The 19,686-nt window shown below is 41.1% G+C and overlaps 1 long non-coding RNA gene across 2 annotated transcripts in view; it reads left to right on the forward strand.

The window, feature by feature from the left end:
• Positions 1-18,128, forward strand: part of LOC122465827 — a 318,656-nt gene extending 300,528 nt beyond the window's left edge. For both annotated transcript variants that reach the window (XR_006290915.1, XR_006290913.1), the window contains exon 3: positions 18,052-18,128. This is a non-coding gene — a long non-coding RNA (uncharacterized LOC122465827). The remainder of the gene's footprint in view (positions 1-18,051) is intronic.
• The last annotated feature ends 1,558 nt before the right edge of the window (positions 18,129-19,686 follow it).

The raw sequence follows: 19,686 nt of genomic DNA on the forward strand, positions 1-19,686 counted from the left end.
TTTTGGTGTTGGGCCTTGGGCTCATGTGATAGGGTGATACCTTGTGGCCTTTGTGGGCCTAGGTCCTCACCCTGCTGCACATGTTACCCGGGGTTATCTGAACCTATATTCACACCATCAGATGAATAAGTGCACGATACAACTACCAGCACAAGCAGCGCGCAGGAGTGCATCATCTCCAATATTTTCCAACATCCACGCAGTTAGTAATCTGGAAAAGCATAACAAAGCTTTTCCCTTCCTATATAAACAATTGCACTTACTTAGATTTGTCAGAATTCAAGTCATTTCCCACCAAGCTAGAGACTCATGCTTTTAACTGTGCTTCAAGCACTCACCTGGGATTCAGCAAATTTATCAGTTCTGAATTGCTTAGGGTGGGGGATAAGTGGGACCTGACTCTACCAATAAATTTTATTCAAACATCCTTCCTCCAAGTTTCACATAAACTGTGAACCTCCCCCACCCAGCAGTGTTCAAATGTGCCACTATCTGGGGGAGGGAGAGGCGCCCAGCCCCCTACAGGGAGACATCAGGGGATGCAGCTGGGGTCTTCCCTTCATGCTCAGCCAGCTTTAATAAAAGCTCTAGCGGGGGCAATTCATCTGTCTTTTCCCTTGGTTTGTACCCCAGGAGCAGTCACCAAATTTCCACCTGCCAGGGATTGGGAGTTATTTTGTAGGGCGTGTCTCCCTTGTCCTTCCCTTTCCCCCCTTTTCTTTGGCCTTCCCCCAGAGTTTTGCCTGGGAGGGTTATTGGATCTACCTTATCAATTTTCTTCTTGAGGAGATAAATATCAGTCTGCACCCCCTTTTCAGGCCCTATGCCCTAAATCTTCTAACCTAGCTACTCCTGAGTCAGGACCCACCAATGCCATGCGAATCATGGGGAGAAACCCTTGGATGAAGGCCTATTTAAATGCAGCTGTCTTAACTCAGGTTACCTGCCATAGTCAACAAAGTGTGTTTAAATGCTAGCTTCTTTCTAGCCACATAGCTTTCTGGTCTCTCCCTGTCCTGTTGCTTCTCTTGGTGATATATCACTACAGGGCTTTTTGCTGGGAAAAGGGCCTTTATCACCTCCCCCTGAAAGCTAATATGCCTTTGCGCATCATCATCTTCAGGAGGGGTCCCTACTTGGATATTGTAGAGGACTCTTGCAAAATCCTCAAGGATCATACATTCCCTGAACAAAACTGCTACATCTGCAGTGATGAGACTGGGGATTCCAGCTATCCTTGTCAGCCACCCGTAGGCTGTGCTTCAGTTTAGTGGGTCAACTTGATCATTAGAGAAGGGTCTGTTCTCTACCCTATCTTCTGTTTTCCTGGCAACCCCCCCCGCCACCTCAGGTGTCCAGTCTTCCTCACCATGGTGTTTATTATGGGGACTATGGGCGGAGGCTTCTTTCTCACTACGTGCTGTCCTCACTTCTAGCTTATGGTGGCTAAGTGCAAAGTGCACAAGAGGCCTGCAGGTTATGTGAAGTCCAGTTCTCTTGTAAGACACCCTCTGTCCCCCTCACAGGGAGGAGAGCTGAGTGCTGGGAGATAGGCTGAGGAGAGCCTACCCTGCATTATAGTTTATATGGTAAGGAGCCCTGTAACCCCCGTTTTGGAACCAAGTAAATGCCTGGTATAGGAGTGTATGGGTGATGGGTGGATAGCACCCATCCCCTGTGTTAAAGTTTAATAGAAGTTTAATAGAAGTTAGCCTGCTGCTTAATTCCATGCATGTATCTGTCCTCATTTTGCTATGGGGCCACATCAAGGATGGCTCAGATGACAATGGTGATACTTTAAATATCAATATTAACTATTTTGTTGCTCAAGGCATGTGAGAAAAGAAGAGAAAGTATCATTTATGAAGATCTACACAATCTTTAGTGGCTGTTCATTTTAGGCCTTTAACAACCAATGGTTGCAGGGGGTGAGATGAATGGGGGCTCAGTTTTCAAATGTTGGGAAATGTTAAGTTTCCTCATCTAGATGAATGGTTAATTTTTATTTGGAGAAATTAACTTCTCAACATTTACTGTTGCTTGAAATGTTGACATTTACTCTAGATCTCTTACTGGTTTTAAAAAATGAAAACAGAATGTTAAGTACTTAACTGATATGTGAAATGGTAAGGAGCAGAAACGTGGTAAGCAGCACATCTCTTTAAACTGCTAAAATAGTTGTGGTTTTGTTTTTTAACTGGGAATTTTTTGCCAGAATGTTTTTTCTTTGAAAAATATTGATTAGTTGAAACTAACACTTTTTGCAAAAAAATGTATTGGTTTTGACAAATCTTTCAGTGAGAAGGTTTATTATGTCTAGTATGGAATTTCTGCTCAAAAGGATGGGCAAGAGAGACCCATCCCCAAGTAGTCACTAGTAATGGCACTCATGTGGGATGAGGAAGACCCACTTTCAAGTTCCTTGCACTATCTGATTTGGAGCAGGGACTTAAATCTGCATTTCCTACATTTCATGTGAATGCCCTCACTAACAGGCTGTAAAATCATTCTCTCTGACCCAGGTAGTATTTAATTATTCAGATAACTAACAACAGCTCCAAAAGGAGAGACTGTGAAAAAGAAAGACTGACTAGGTAGCCTGGTGGTCAGGGCATGCCCATAGGATATGGGAGACCCAACCTCAAGTCCTTGCTTTGAATTGGGCACTAAACTAACAGCTGAAACCTCAAACTCTTGTGAAATGGAGTTTTGTTTTCTGGCTAGCCCGTGTGTTTTGGTGTATGAATAGCTGAGCTGATTTCAGTGTGAGTCAGTGATGAACTGTTTAGTTCCTTTAAAATGAGGAACTAAAGTCAGTGAGCTACAATGGGACAGACAGTTATTGACATTTTTATCTGGATCTCTATTGCAGAAGCAACAACAGAAACAGGAAAATAATGTGCTTGCATTACGAATTTCAATCACTTGGCGACTCAGTAACTTTTGCTAACCAAGGAACTAAACACTTTTTATTTTGTCTTTGCTTGTCAGTAAAATAATTCATTTCTGAAATTTGCCAGTTGCTCCACCCTACGTTGTGGTGATTTTGAAACATCAAAATACTAGCAGGTTAACCATAACAAATTCAGTTTTCATGATAGATGTCAGTAATACCTCAGGCAGAAATAGTCTTTTCATTTGGAAATGATTGCTCTCACTGCTTCAGTTGCTTGTCAGTTTTATCTTCTAAAACACAAACTGGGGATGATGACAGATTCTCTTGTAGTTTTCACTTTCCATATTATTTTTCTGTGATCTGTATGATGAATTGTTTCTTCTCCAGTACAGCTGAGGTAAACTGTGCTATGTCTGTATTCAGTTCATTTTGAAGTTTAGTCACCTGATTTTGAAACTGGCTGATAGAGCAATATCTGGTACATGAATGTTAGTGAACTTTTCTTTTCGAACAGGTTTTTGTCTGCATTTTCAAGATTTCATCAGTTTGCAGCCAGGATGTGTTGCCAACATTGGAATGATTGTTGGGAGCTGGCATCCTGTTAGAAGGTGAGCTGGACTTCATTTGATTACCTCTGCAGGGATCGATGAGCTACTGAAAAGCTGAAAGACAAAGATCATCCTGATTTTAATAGTTTTCTGGCAGTCTGCTTTTAGTTTTTCCAGATGTCTATATAAAATGTCACCTGATAAAAATGTGCTTAGAAAAAGCATTTTACCGAACATTTAGGAAGACTCCTACTTTCCTTGAATAGGGCTGGCTAAAAGGGTAATTGTGTGTAATAAGATTGGAAAAAAAAAAACAACAGTTGAGCACATGCTATTTTTATGCACCCATTCCTGTTAGTTCTAACAGCATCAGGTAGCCACTAGAGCTGTGTGGGATAAAAATTGCATTGTCAGTGATGCAAGATCATGTTTTACTATAGTAGCAGCAGTACCGACAGAGAGATTGCACAACTACTTTTATTAAAGCAGTTTGTAGTGGTTGGCATAAAAGTCATTATTTACCAACCGTTGTTACAGCATGATGTGAGATTACTGATGTATTGCCCGGTATTTAGACAGTGATATCAAGATGTACTAGCTCTTGGTAAATTGACATTATATCGGTGATCACTATATTAATTATTAAAAAGAAAAGGAGGACTTGTGGCACCTTAGAGACTAACAAATTTATTTGAGCATAAGTTTTTGTGAGCTACAGCTCACTTCATCGGCTCACGAAAGCTTATGCTCAAGTAAATTTGTTAGTCTCTAAGGCGCCACAAGTACTCCTTTTCTTTTTGCGGATACAGACTAACACGGCTGCTACTCTGAAACCTATATTACTTATTGTAGCCGCTGAACAAAGGGATTATTGTGTTTAGTGACTACAGATCATCTGCACTAAGCTTATTAAAAAATTCTGGACTGGCTAAGGACATGTACTTCATTCTCAAGCATTTCTAAGAAGATAAGTAATTTCTACCGTCTACCAACTGCCACAGCCAAAGTTCCTGTGTTTTATTTATTTTGCTAACTCTATTCCTGGCTCCTTATTAGCATCAGCATTGAGTAGAAAATGACAGGATAAAGTGATACAAGGCAGGTCATATCTTCCCATTAGATGAAGACTGCAAAAGGATATGACTTTTGGGGGACAAAAGTTTGTTTTTTTTTATTAATCACATTCCTGAAAAGCAGGAAAAGATAGCAAAAAAATCTGGTGACTGAAGGATATATAGAATGCAGGTATACATTATGGGCCTCTTGTGATGCTTCAGACAAACTTCAGATCAGATAGTAGGGTCAGTAGTTTGAGACGTGCAAGATTATAAGGCCAAAAGGGATCATTTTGATCATTTAGTCTTTCCTCTTGCATACATGGGCCACAGAATTTCACCTGAATTCAGGGCCGGCTCTAGGCACCAGCAAAACAAGCAGGTGCTTGGGGCGGCACATTCCTAGGGGCAGCATTCCAGCGCCAGCCATGGCGCCCCTAGAAATGTGCCCCCGCCACCCCAGCTCGCCTCTGCTCCGCCTCCGCCTGCTCCCGTGGGCGCGCCGCTGCCGCTCCGCTTCTCCCCCGTGTGGTAAGCCTGGGAGAAAGGGAGGAGAAGCCGAGCGGCGGCGCACCCGGGGGAGGTGGCGGTGGTGGAGCAGAGGTGAGCTGGGGTGGGGAGCAGTTCCCCTACTCCTCCCTTACTTCCTGCGCTCCCCCCCGACCCTCGCTCACCTCCGCTCTGCCTGCTCCCCTGAACACACTGCCTCTCCCTCGCCTGAGAGGGAGGGGGGAGAAGCGGAGTGACAGCGTGTTCAGGGGAGCAGGCGGAGCAGAGGTGAGCTAGGGCTGGGGGTTGCGGGGCAGGGGGGCCGTAGGAAGCAATGGGGGGGGGGGAAATGCGGCACGCCTGGGGGAGGAGGCGGGACTGGGGATTTGGGGAAGGGGTTGGGAAGGGGCGGAGTTGGGGCAGAGCCGGGGGCGGGGGGGCACAAAAAAAAAGTGGGGGCGGCCAAAATTTTTTTTGCTTGGGGCGGCAAAAATCCTAGAGCCGGCCCTGCATGAATTGAGCCCCTAGCTTCCCATAGTAGCACAGAAGAAAAAGCTTTTATTTAGCTATTTCCTCATACCAAAAGGGAAGGCTTTTTTCCATTGTGGATCTCTGAAAACTGGACAGAGTCATCAGAAAGTTCAAGTTCAGCATGTTGACACTGGCTTCCATAATTTCTATCCTTTCTCTTGAGACTGATTGCATACAATTTAAGAGGCCTCAGTGTTGTAGCAGTGTCGGTCCCAGGATATTTGAGAGACAAGATGGGTGAGGTAATATACTCTTTGGACCAACTTCTGTTGGTGAGGGAGACAAGCCTTCAAGCTACACAGAGCTCTTCTTCAGGTCTGGGAAAGGCACTCAGAGTGTCACAGCTAAATTCAATTTAGAACAGCTAGCACATGTGCTAAGGGGCTATGGAAAGTGAGGTGGTCCTTTCTGAAGAATATGAGGTACTGTACGTGTTTTCAGACAGACTTCAGAGAATCTGTGGAACCACTTACAGCACCTCACATACTACAGAAGGGACCACCTCACCTTGAATGGCTCCTTAGCTCATGTGCTAACTACTTAAGCTAAGCTATCTGTTCAACCTTGTACTTAGCTGTGACACTCTGAGTACATTTCCCAGACCTGAGGAAGAACTCTCTTTAGCTCGAAAGCTGGTTTCTCCCACCAACAGAAATTGAGCCAAAAAAGATATTACGTCACTTGCCTTGCCTCTTAAATTGAAATATGCCTACCTACATCTGTATTGACATTTAGCTAGTTTCCAGATGATGATAATTGCATCTCCACGCAAAAAAGCAGTTGTCTGTGTCCTTTGGCCTTTCTGCCACACCAGGTGTATTTACCAAATGGCTGGCATGACTGGCATTCATTACAGACATCAGTGTACACATATCTTCTCATAGCTGGATGGTTGGCTAATTGAGGCTCATTCTCAGCAAACTTCGGAAGAGTCACTTGACATGACATGCAAACTATTTCAGTCCTTATGTCTATATGTCTACACTATGAAATTAAGTCAATTTTATAGCAGTCGATTTTTAGAATTCGATTTTATACAGTCGATTGCGTATGTCCACACTAAGCACATTAAGTCAGCGGAGTGCGTCCTCACTAAAGTGGCTAGCATCTATGGAGCGGTGCACTGTGGGTAGCTATCCCACAGTTCCCGCGGTCTCCACCGCCCATTGGAATTCTGGGTTAAGCTCCCAGTGCCTGATGGGGAAAACATTGTCGCAGGTGGTTTTGGATACATGTCATCAGTCGCCCCCCCCAGCCCCCCTCCGTGAAAGCAAGGGCAGACAATCGTTTTGCGCCTTTTTTTCCTGGGTTACCCATGCAGACACCATACCACGGCAAGCATGGAGCCCACTCAGCTCACCATCACCACTGCTGTTGTGGGCAAGTCTACTGTGGGGGCTGCTGTGATCCAAGTAGCCAGTGCAATCATTTACGTTCTGTTATCAAGGGTAGTGATTGGGAAATGTGCAGGCCTTTTTAGATTTTAGGAGCATCATATTCCTGTCCTTTGTTGCTGGTGAAGAAGTCTTGCAGCCGTACAGTCCGGTCGGCACTGTAACACCCCATAGCACTTCTGTGGTTGACACATGTAACAGCCCCAGGGCTTTTGCTGTTTTGCCTTGGCTGAGGTACCTTGCCCTACCAGGGCCTTCAAGCATTTGACACAGAAGCACCTGCAGCAGCTGGCATTGCTACACAGCAGCAGCTCCTGGGTTCCTTTGCAGCAGATGGTGCAGTAGGACTGCTAGCCTCCTCATCCATCGTGTACAGCTCCACCACTTCCGCTGCAACTCTGCTGTCCTGCAACTCTGCTCTCTTGCTCCCCAGCGACGCGCTCAGGTGATCCGTTCTGGTCCTCCTGGGTGCCTTCACAGCAGATGGTGCAGTAGGACTGCTAGCCATCCTCGTCCATGGTGTATGTCTCCACCGCTTCCACTGCAACTCTGCTCTCCTGCAACTTTGCAGCAGATGGTGCAGTAGGACTGGTAGCCGTCCTCATTGGACATGTAGCTTGGCCGGGGGTTCTGGGAATGTCTTCCCTGCCTGGATCCTAGCAACCTCTAGGGCACGCTGCAACTCTGCTCTCCTGCGAGCTGGACGTTTCTGCCTCAGGCTGGTCGCCCAGCCGGCAGCACTGCCCGGTCACACCTATCCCAGCCTACCCCTTTCTCCCATGGTTCGTGAAGCCTGGACAGTTGTAAGGAGCAGTTCAACTATAGACTGAGCAAGTGCAGAATGGTGGTTTAATGTGCCTTTGGACATTTAAAAGCTCACTGGTGCTGTTGGTCAGACCTCAGTGCAACCAACATTCCCATTCCTTGCTGTATGCTCCATAATATCTGTGAGAGTAAGAGGGAGACGTTTATGGCAGGGTGGGAGGCAAATCGCCTGCCGTCTGATTTTGAGCAGCCAGACACCAGGGTGATTAGAAGAGCACAGCAAGGCATGCTGAGCATCAGAGAGGCTTTGAAAACTAGTTTCACGACTGGCCAGGCTTCGGTGTGACAGTTGTGTGTGTTTCTCCTTGATGCAAACCCGCCCCCTTTGTTGATTTTAATTCCCTGTAAGCCAACTACCCTCCCCCTTCAAAATAAAGTAACTATTGTTTTGAAACCATGCATTCTTTCTTTATTAATTAAAAAAAAATGAGATAACGGACAAGGTAGCCCGGGTGGGGTGGGGGAGGAGGAAAGGACAAGGCCACATGGCTTATTGTAGCCACACTAAAAATCACACTGTTTGAATGACAGCCTTCTGTTGCTTGGGCCATCCTCTGGAGTGGAGTGGTTGGGTGCCTGGAGCCTCCCCTCCCTCGTTCATGGGCATCTGGGTGAGGATGCTATGGAACATGGGGAGGAGGGTAAGTGGTTATATAGTGGATGCAGCGGGGGTCTGTGCTCTTGTTGGCTTTCCTGCAGCTCCGACAGATGCTTCATTATGTCTATTTGCTCCCCCAACAGATGCTTCATCAGGTCCGTTTGCCCCCTCATTAGCCTCAGCATCGCGTCCTGCCTCCGCTCTTCATGCTCACTTAATTCTTTCCTGGCCTCTGCCACTGAATGCCTCCATTCATTAAGCTGTGCCCTATCAGTGCGGGAGGACTGCATGAGCTTGGAAAACATGTCATCGCAAATGCAGTTTTTTCACCTTCTAATCTGTGATAACCTCAGGGACGGAGATGATAGGGGGAGTGTAGAAATATTCTATGCTCTACGATTCTGGGGGGACTCCATGGTCACCTGTGCTGCTGAGTTCACCATGCTGGCCAAACAGGAAATGAAGTTCAAAAGTTCCTGGGGCTTTTCCTGTGTACCTGGCTAGTGCATTGGAGTTCAAAGTGCTGTCCAGAGCAGTCACAATGGAGCACTCTGGGATAGCTCCCGGAGGCCAATACCATCAGTTTGTGTCCGCACTACCCCAAATTTGACCCTGAAAGGTTGATTTTAGCGCTACTCCGCTCATCGGGGAGGAGAACAGAAGTCAATTTTAAGAGTCCTTTAGGTCAATGGGACAGGGTTGGTTGTGTGCACGCAGTCATTTTTAAATCAACCTAACGCGGCTAAATTCAACCTAAGCCCGTAGTATAGACCAGGGCTAAGGTAAATTCAATCGTTCCTCCTTGGAATAACCACTAGGAAGGAGATTATTCTGGATTCTGTTCTAGTTAAGGGAAATCTAGCAGCTTGTTTCTTTCTATTTTAGTAATTTTTAATTATTATCTTTACCCTCCCCCAAGAAAGATTATTTTAACTGAAAGCAGAGATTCTACTTAGGCCCAAAGTCCAATTCCCTTAACAAAGGACACATATTACCTCCCACAATACCCTCCAGCTCATCAGTGCCAGATTTCATCTGGGTTTATATATGATGAGTGTTTTACGCAGCCCTACTCTGAAATTAATCTTTAATAGTTAATGATAAATTGAAAATAACAGTCATGGAATGTAATGATTCACTTGCATTAATATAAGATTAATCATAATGATTTAATATTATCACACCGAATACTTAATCGGCTAATAAAGGTTTGTCAAGGATTCTAAAACACTACTGATCCTACAACAAATTACTAGAACATATGTATTTATGCCCCTGTCACCTTTAATCTGTCCCACAGACCATTCTGTAGTATAGTTTCCCTTGTGAAAATTTAACTGTGAACAATGAGATTGTGAATAATCCCATGGGTTACACTTTAAGATATTTTTCTGATCCTGTTCTGTGAAAAGTTTTACAACCACTTTCACTATAACACAAATTATTTTTACTTCATTTGTTATTCATTGTAATTTAAATCATGATTTATTCTTCAAGTATTCATTTGGATGTAACCAGTAATTCTGTAAGAAGTGAATTTTAAGTTAGCATTAATCATTTTCCATTTATTATTTTACTAATAGTTATGCTATCAGTATTGAAGTGTAATGTTGAAAGTGCTATCAGCAGAAAAGCATATTATAAGTGTGATCAGTTATCTTTTTCATTATATAATTCATTTGGCTTTCTGGTAATCATACTACTGTATAAATAGGAAATTCTTCATGGCTGCACAATGTTTTAAAAGGGAAACATGGCCTATGTCATTTTCATAGCATTTAGTTATGAAATGTCACAAATGACTTCTTTATAACGGAGTCTAAAACATCTATTTTAATTTACTCAGTGCCACAAAACATTTCCACACAAGCCCTCTGATCAACACATGTAAGAATAGGAGTACTTGTGGCACCTCAGAGACTAACAAATTTATTTGAGCATAACCTTTCGCAAGCTACAGCTCACTTCAGTGAAAAATACAGTGGGGAGATTTTATATACACAGAAAACATGAAACAATGGGTGTTACCATACACACTGTAACGAGAGTGATCAGGTAAGGTGAGCTATTACCAGCGGGAGAGCGGGGGGCGGGAGGGAGGTGAACCTTTTGTAGCGATAATCACGGTGGGCCATTTCCAGCAGTTGACAAGAACGTGTGAGGAATGGGGCGGGGGGGGGGGAGGGGGTGGAGAATAAACATGGGGAAATAGTTTTACTTTGTGTAATGACACATCCACTCCCAGTCTTTATTCAAGCCTAAGTTAATTGTGTCCAGTTTGCAAATTAATTCCAATTCAGCAGTCTCTCGTTGGAGTCTGTTTTTGAAGTTTTTTTGTTGAAGAATTGCCACTTTTAGGTCTGTAATCGAGTGACCAAAGAGATTGAAGTGTTCTCCGACTGGTTTTTGGATGTTATAATTCTTGACGTCTAATTTGTGTCCATTTATTCTTTTACGGAGAGACTGTCCAGTTTGGCCAATGTACATGGCAGAGGGGCATTGCTGGCACATGATGGCAGATATCACATTGGTAGATGTGCAGGTGAACAAGCCTCTGATAGTGTGACTGATGTGATTAGACCCTATGATGGTGTCCCGTGAATAGATATGTTCAGGGGATACCGTTGCCAACTGTGTCCACTGTTCCTCACACGTTCTTGTCAACTGCTGGAAATGGCCCACCTTGATTATCACTACAAAAGGTCCCGTCCACACCCGCTCTCCTGCTGGTAATAGCTCACCTTACTTGATCACTCTCCTTACAGTGTGTATGGTAACACCCATTGTTTCATGTTCTCTGTGTATATAAAATCTCCCCACTGTATTTTCCACTGTATGCATTCAATGAAGTGAGCTGTAGCTCACGAAAGCTTATGCTCAAATAAATTTGTTAGTCTCTAAGGTGCCACAAGTACTCCTTTTCTTTTTGCGGATACAGACTAACACGGCTGCTACTCTGAAACATGTAAGAATATTTCTGAAGTATCAGGTAAGCTTTACTGGTTCCAAATTAGTTATTAGTTATATGACTCAAATGATTATTTCCCTCTCATGCTTTGTGGGATACTATTATGAGCACACAAAGTGTTTTCTTTTGCTGAATGTACTCTAAGTGCAAGTGAATTTAGTACTAATTAATGTGAGGAACTGAGCTGATAGCATGGGAGACACAAGGTGTCTGATTTTTCTCTCACACCAGCATAAGTTGTGAGTAACTTCACTGAAGTGAAGAGGAGAATCAGGCCAAAGGTCTGTAGTTAGTCTCAGAAAACTCTGTGCAGCAGAGCAAGCTTTTATCTGTTTCCCTGACAATGTGTCTTACCACCGTCTGAAGAGGGATCCATTCTATACATATGAATGAGTAGTACAGTCTGCCTGCACATTCAGGCCTTCCTACTACAATGGCGAACAAGGGCGACAGTTGGTGATGGATTTGTGATGTGGACAATGGTTCAGTAATAAACAAAAGTAATATTTTCAAAAGTGGCTAAATCACTTAAACTCAATGGGACTTACACTTCTTAGTGATTTAGATGCTTTTGAAAATAGGACTTTGCCTAAGTGACTTCAGAAACTCTTCAGAAAATGTTACCACTAAGTACAGCATCCCAACTCATTTCAGATAGTTAGAAATTTCTAAATCTACAGGAGTTAAGCTTTCCCCAGCCAGCCGAAGCAAGGGCTTATGCCATGTTATGATTCCCAGTCTGTGAACAGCCTCTATTTCCACTCAGATATCACTTTTTGTAGATAAACAAGTTAACCCTTTCCTGACTTCCAAAGGAATTGGGCGTATACAGCTCCAGACACACCTCTTTTCTATGACAAATATACACTCAGCGGAAGCCTCCCTGTAAGAACTTGAAGGATTGGGACCTGGGACCATGGGGATCTGTTCTACAGCTGCTGCCACCACCTCAGCACTGGAGGGTTAGGATGTGCTCTTGTGGGTGGACCCTGGGGTCTGGGCTTGGTAGGAAGTACCACTCAGCAGGACCCGAGTGGCAGCCCCTCACAGCCAACTGATTGGCTTGAACCAAGAAGCCATGATGGCAAGCTCTCTGAGCAAAAACATGGACCGCCTGCCTGTCTCTGCTCCTAACCCTGCTTGCAATAGACCTTAGATTCTGGCTTTCAACTCTGGTTTTTCCTTGTCTGTGCTCTTCGACTGCTGTCTGTAGCCAGGCTCCTGATCTCCTGGTAACCGGAAACTGCCTGCTTTCTGATGCCTGACCCTCAGTCTGTCCTCTGGCCTATCTTGGATTCCCACCTCCAAGTACCTGATTTGGGCTGACTCCTGCTCTGACCACTATGTCTGACCACCTTCATCCTGGTCATGGCACTCCCTACCCCAAAATATAAAATCTGCATCAGTGTGGCCTATGCCCACTCTATGTACCTGGAAGAAAAATAGCTGCAGATCTCAATAACATCAGGTAAATTGGGTAAATGCTCAGCCACACATATGACCAGGACCAGGATTGGTTCGTTCTTCCACTTGAGATTAGTAGGTGGTGGTTGTGGTGGAGAAATTTGCAACAAAGTACTTGTTACTTTCTTCAAGCTTCTCACGCATCTGTTTTTTTGGTGATTAAGACCAGAAACTCCAGCAGATCCTGTGCTCTAGACACTAGGAATATAATCTGACTATTCCCAATGACATAATTTAGTTCCTGCTTTTCCAAATACCCCTCTAGTATTATGTGTCCTGTTCTATATTAGGAGGTGAGGACCACCATTAGATTATTAAAAAAAAACGAACACCACTTGTTGCAGGGATTTTTATTGTATAAATAATAAAGTTTTTATACATAGGATATCGTGACAACTTTGGTAAAGTTCATACAAAGGGCATCAAACTCATTGACAGCTGAATCAACTAGGTTGGAGTTTCAATACCAAAATTTGCGATGACATTCTCCTTTCCTCTCCCACTCCCTGCAAAGCAAACTCCAAAACCTTTTTTAACATTGAAAACCTCCAACTTTTCAAGCATTTTTCTGAGGAGCACATTTAATTACTTAAACAGTTCTCTGACAGAAGATAATGATAAATTCTGTGTAGGCTTATTTAATTCAGGGCTGAGGATGTCAGAAGAAAATGTCAGTTTATAATGGAAAGCTAATCACATATGTAACTATGCTGAAAGACCAGTCTTCGCTGATGAGATTTTCAAAAACTTCCAAGTGAGGCGCATGGGTGCCTAACTTCCATTGAGTTTCACTGGGAACTGTGATATTCTAGCTGCTGAACTGTAAACAGGGAGAAAAGCTGCTTTTCTTCTTCTCTTTGTGTATTTCTGTTAAGAAGAAACAAGTTATGATTTTCACTTACAAACCTGAGAGCTCCCACCTTTTTTCCCTTTGCAAGAATATTTGATACCACTTAAGACTATCAAACAAGGGACTTTCCCCCCTGAAAACTCTCTAAAATTAAAATGTTTAAACAAAGATTCGAGTTTTAAATTTTCTTAATATTTGTTGTACACCAAGCAAATTCTTCATTAAACAAAAAATGAAGTGAAGTTACCTGGCAACCAAACTCAAATTATTATTATGTTGTGGTAGTGCAAAAAAGTGACGTTACTCTGAAGTTACAATATCCCTTATATTGTAAGCTCCTTGGGGCAGGAACTCTTGTTTTTCCCTCCCCCAGGACCCAGCACAATGGGGTCCTGGTCCATGACTAGGGCTCTTAGGTGCTATGGTAGTACAAATAATTATTATTAATAATAATGCTGGATGTTGAATTCTGAATCAGAACTAACTATAACCCCTTATCCAAATATGCCCACTATATATTGTCCATGTGGCCATAGGACATGGTCTGTAAATCTTTAGAATGCTGCAGGGCCAATGGTGCAGCATGATCTTTATCTCTGTTGTGACAGTTGCTGTTAGTACATGCCTGAGCTAAATTGTTTCTCTAGGTGCTGTCTGTGTGATGGGTTTTCCCAGAGTTGGTAGAAAACATGTCTGAAATTGTCACATCAGATCCCAACCCTGTTGACACAATACCTCAGCATATCCCAGGTCTGTGTATATTGGTGTGATAGTGCTTATGTCGGGCCTCATCTTGCAAATACTTGTGCACATAGCAACTTCACTCTGTGAACGGATCTGTTGAAGTAAAAGGGCAAGACCATAAGGGCCAGTTTACACAATGGAACCAACTGATTCAATACAAGCAAAATTACAAATGTTTCCTGGATCGGGCCCTTAATAAGTAATTCAGTATTAGAATATTATGGGTACTCAATACTTATCATAGCATCGTCTTCTGAATGCCAGCCTTTACTATCTGGGAGCCTTTTACATACCTGTCCGTGTGCACAGAATAATCCAGAAGGTATATATTTCTTAGCCACTCTCTTCCTACAGAACCTCTTATCTAACTGCCAGGCTTAGCTTTTAAATGTTACCGTGTGTGGCATTTACCAAAAGAGATTTAGATATCTAAATCTTTAGCTATTTTTTATAACATCTTTGACAAAACCATGTTTACTCATAGTGGGCCCAAATAAAAGAGACTCTGAGAAACTTCCTCTCCCAGAAACTTGAAGGCATACCACTCAGAGCCTTTCAGGATCCAGGTGGCAATGATATCACAACTGATAAATTCATTTTGAGACTAGTTTATAGCATTCTAACCTGAGTTAGTCTCATCAGCACATTGGATTAAACTGAAAAAGGACTAGTTGACTTTTTTCTGCATTCACCTCATGCCTCCTTATTATGGTCTACAGTGAAACTAGGAGTCTTGTTGCCATAAATCAGCTGCATGATTATTGAACCAGTAAATTGAGAAGTTGACTTTTCAGCCCACAGTCACAGTTACATCTCTCTTTTGGTGTGTGTGCTGCTTCTCAGCAAAAGGATTGTCATGGTGCACTGGCAATAGATGTGTATCACTTTTTCACAGCCGCTAATTGCTGTATCTCAAGCTACCAATGTGATAGATAATAGCTCTGAATACTGCATAGTGCCAGCTCATTAGCACAGGGGGAAAAGGATAGCTTTATCTTTGTTAAAACATTTTAACTTATCACAAATATTTAATAATTAATAAGAATTGACTTATCAGGAAGTACTGTTGAGACCAGTACTTGATATACGGTATGATGTTATGCATTGTGGTTTAGTAGTAGTGTATTAATTTGTCATTTCATCATCTGAGTATTTTTAAATAATTTAAAGCATGAATCTATGTCCTAATTTATCTTTAACTAATAAAAGTGTTCTTAATTATTCTTAAACTATTTGCCACCTTGACTTAACGTTTTAAGTCTGCTACATCTATCTTCTACTAGAAGCAGCTACTACCATGCTGTTTTTACAGTGATTTTACGCTGAATTTTGCAGGTTTTTTTTTTTTTTGACAATATCTATGTTTTATATGGTGGTGTTTGTAGGTTTTGGACTACTCATATTATACTGTTCTCAATTCTTTTTATATAGTGCTCAAGAACATCAGATGGGCACTTTATAAACAGAAATAAATTAGAGTTCCCTTTATGCTGTGAAAACCCCTATGAAATGTTTATGCTTGAAGAGAAGAAGAATGAGAGTCTGGACAATCTGTTTTTCATTCAGACAAAATCAGTTTAATCATAACCATAACGAAGGAACTAAACAAACAAATTCTTAAGTTCTCTTTGCAGGAAATGTTCCTACTTCTGTCCCTGCTAAATATTCTGAGTATTTTATAGCACTGTGTTCAGTGCCCACAGTTTGGTACAGAGTGCAGTGTGTAAAGACTTTTGGGAGTACATTTTCTTCTGTGGGTTTTTTTTTTTTTTTTTTACATCTGTCACGAAATACAATCTAGTGTGTTCCCAAAATAGACTGTTTGTGCTTCAGGAACACTTTTCTGAGCTTCAGGGATAAAGCTTCTCTGGTAGGGATGATTTAGCAGTACCTACAGAAGGGATAAACTCCATCAGAGGATGAGTAAATCACCCCAACATTCACTTTGGTGGTGGTAGAATTTGTAGTTCTGGAGTATAAAATGCACGAAGTAGTTAAAAATAATGGTTCTTATAGTGTTTGGAGCACACTTCCAGCAGCGTCTCAATGTACATTCCAGTATTGTTTTATTCAAGTTTCTTTTCATAAACGACCCTTTAGATTTCCCATGACAAAAGGAAATCAGAAATCTGCAGATTCTGTTTAGATACTAACAATGTCATTAATGTAGGATGGTAGAGTTTAGAACCAATCTAAACTACAAAATAGTGGCAATTGAAAGATCATCATTACTTTTACAGAACTAACAAATGCCTATATAAGTTGTGTTCCTCTGTTGGGTGTTTAGCATTATCTTAATTATTGCTGGTAATAAGGGCTATTCATACCCTAATCAAACTTCAATAATTTTAAAGTATTTTGTCAGTAATATGGATTTTATATACTACCCTTTTAGTGCTCTGTTCAGGAAAAGAGGTAAAATAAGGATGTATGTATGTGTATAAAATAGCTATGATTGCATAAAGGCAATGTATATATAATGTACATAAATATTTGCTGATCATTTTTGAGACAAAAACTTTACCTCATTATTGTCAATTTCTCTCTCCAACCAATCAAATAGTAGTTTTTGGAAATAAATATAATTAGGCTTTGAAGGATTAGATTTTTATTGGTAAATGTCAGTAAAGTCGATTTCACTGTACACTCACAACTTGATTGTAGAAAAAAAATGCCATTGATGAATAACAGAAATTTATGACAGGCAAAGTAAGAAGATGCTGCTTGAGAATTTATTAGAGTTTGATTTAAGGACATTTACTCTGTATATTTTGATATATGATAATGACAATTTGTGTATTAAAGGTCACAAAACTTTAACTTTTTGAAATCAATGTCTATTGTCATTGAATAATTTTCTGACCTGCTCTGTTGTCTAACCCCCCAATAATTGCCCACAACTGTGAAAACTGAAATTGATAAAAAAGCATAAACCCCATAATTTTGCGCAACTTCAAAAATTTAAATAGATACAAATAGAAAAATGTTTAAAAATAAACATTATCTGTGGAAATGACAAAAAAAAGAATTCTGCCAAGTCTCAGTATAATTTAAATCGTTATAGTAATATTGTATATACTCAGATTAGTGTTCTTTTTCCTTTAATTTCCCACTTTAAAAGTCTACCTTATGTTTAAACCATATGAATTTGGGTTGTTATTTTATTTTTATAATACCTAAAAATGTGCTAGATGTTTGTCAGACGTATAATAAGATAGATACCTGTCCCCAAAGAATTATACTCAAAGCAGACAACATATCATGTAGAATCTAGATTATAGACAAAAGAGTAGGGATTAGATGCACAAATTATTTATGTGCAAACACTTTCAAGAAACAGAAAGCTGACTTTTTACCCCTTGGTCTATCATAAAATATGGAGGTACTTTATTGTTGTGTGTTGATAAAAACCCACACCCAAACTATATCTATATAAAACATTGATGTTTGCCCCTAGAAATGTTAATGGGAGTTTTTGTTTTACAATATTTTTTTGGACTGAATGTCTATATGCTGATAAATAGATATGCAAAGAAAAGCAGATGATCTAAATTTGAAATATCCTTGCAAGGGCTCATTATTGCTATTTTATTCTTTTAGTTGTTTTTGACTGTATACTTATATGCATGAAGATTAAGAGTCTGACAGTATGGGAAGCTAAAATCCTTCCTTTGTCTGTTTTGGTTTAGCAGACCACCACACATTGAATTTTCTAATCAGATGACCAACCCTAACTTTGATGTGGCAGGATTGCCATTGGAAGGAGTGAAAGGTAGTTCAATTTTGCTTTTTCTTGTCAGTGTTTATTGAGCAAAATTATACCAGTCTGATTGCTAGAGTATGTATCACCTAAGCAAAGAGGCAGTGCATTGTCTGTTATGTTTGACTCATCTTTAATCATCCCTCATATCAAAGTGATTCAACTCTTAGCAAAATACACACTTGGATCTGGAGCATACAGTGTGCCTGCTTGAAATATTTCACATTCTAAGTTTGTGCATATGTGATATGTGTATTTTCAATGTTTCCTCATATGAAAAAAATGAAATTTTCTACTATTTTCACTCTTTCTGTTAAAGCATCTGTTAGTTATGTTAGGTTCTGTCTGAAAAAGTTCTACTTATTCTTTAAAATTCAAATATTATCTCTAAATCTGCAGCAACTGCTGAGATAAAATTGTAGAAATGCTGACTTTCATTTCATTGTCTGGCTTTCACTATACTTGCTAATATTTGGCAGCTTTTCCCCATGTACCAGCCTCATTTTATAGCCCTGCTGTTATGTTCTTGAACTTTGTCATGGCTACAATCCTAGGGCATCTGAACTGTCAGATATAAAAGTGGGAAGAAAGAAAGAGGCTATGAGAGTTGTAGAAGGCGAAAAGCTTAGTAATGTGCTGATGAATTTCCTTCCAGCAGATAGTTTTCACTTCGCCTTCATTGCTGTCACATTTCCTTAAATAATAGGAAGACTTTTCCACTAATGGGCAATGGAGGCTGTTCGCTTGATGAGAACTTGCAGAGGCAGCCTGCCATGTGCCTTTATCTTTTAAACTGAGGTGAAACAAGCTTGCCTGGCTGCAGATAAGCGGCTTAGAAGCAGTCCTATTCAGATGTACCTGTCACTAATTTATCTGGGTTTTTTTTGTATTCATATATACTGTTCTATGTGCAGTGGAGCATTAAATTGCTTTCCACTGGGAGCAGGTCACATTCAGGGGTCGACAGAACCATGCTCCTGGATGAAGAATACTTGATTCATACAGGCTGTTTCTGTCGAGATCTTGGCAGCTGAATTTTCTATCTAATTAGAGATTTTACACAGGCTTTTTACTGGAAAAGCTGATAACATTTTAATATAACGTAGATAGCCATTAAGAACCTTTTCAGCTGCACTGCATTTATGTATGTTTTACAGAGCAAAATGAGCGGCTGCTGAATATTGGTATGTTTGGATTGACAAAGAAAATTAATCACCTTCAGTTTGCTTTAGTGACACCCATTGTTGTGGTAATTGTGCAGTAAAGATAGATTACACTTCCCGTCAAATGGTACCAAGCTTCCCATTTTATTTTATTTGTTCAATTTTGATAAATATTCTTTCATGCATCTTTTTAGCTAAGTCAAACAAAAGAAATGGGACTTTGGCTCTTTTTAAAATATCAAACTGGAGACCAGCCTAAAATCTCCCTGAATCCCTCTTGCTGAAAGTGTTTCCTTCTGCATTTTAATAGATGTTCATTTCAGAAAGTCTGTTTTGAGTATTCTACACAGTTTGCAAGAAGACAGTTGAAACTCATAACATTTCTGTGTATGGAGTGGGTA

This window comes from Chelonia mydas, chromosome 1 (assembly GCF_015237465.2).
Source record: "Chelonia mydas isolate rCheMyd1 chromosome 1, rCheMyd1.pri.v2, whole genome shotgun sequence".
Classification (NCBI taxonomy): Eukaryota; Metazoa; Chordata; order Testudines; family Cheloniidae; genus Chelonia; species Chelonia mydas.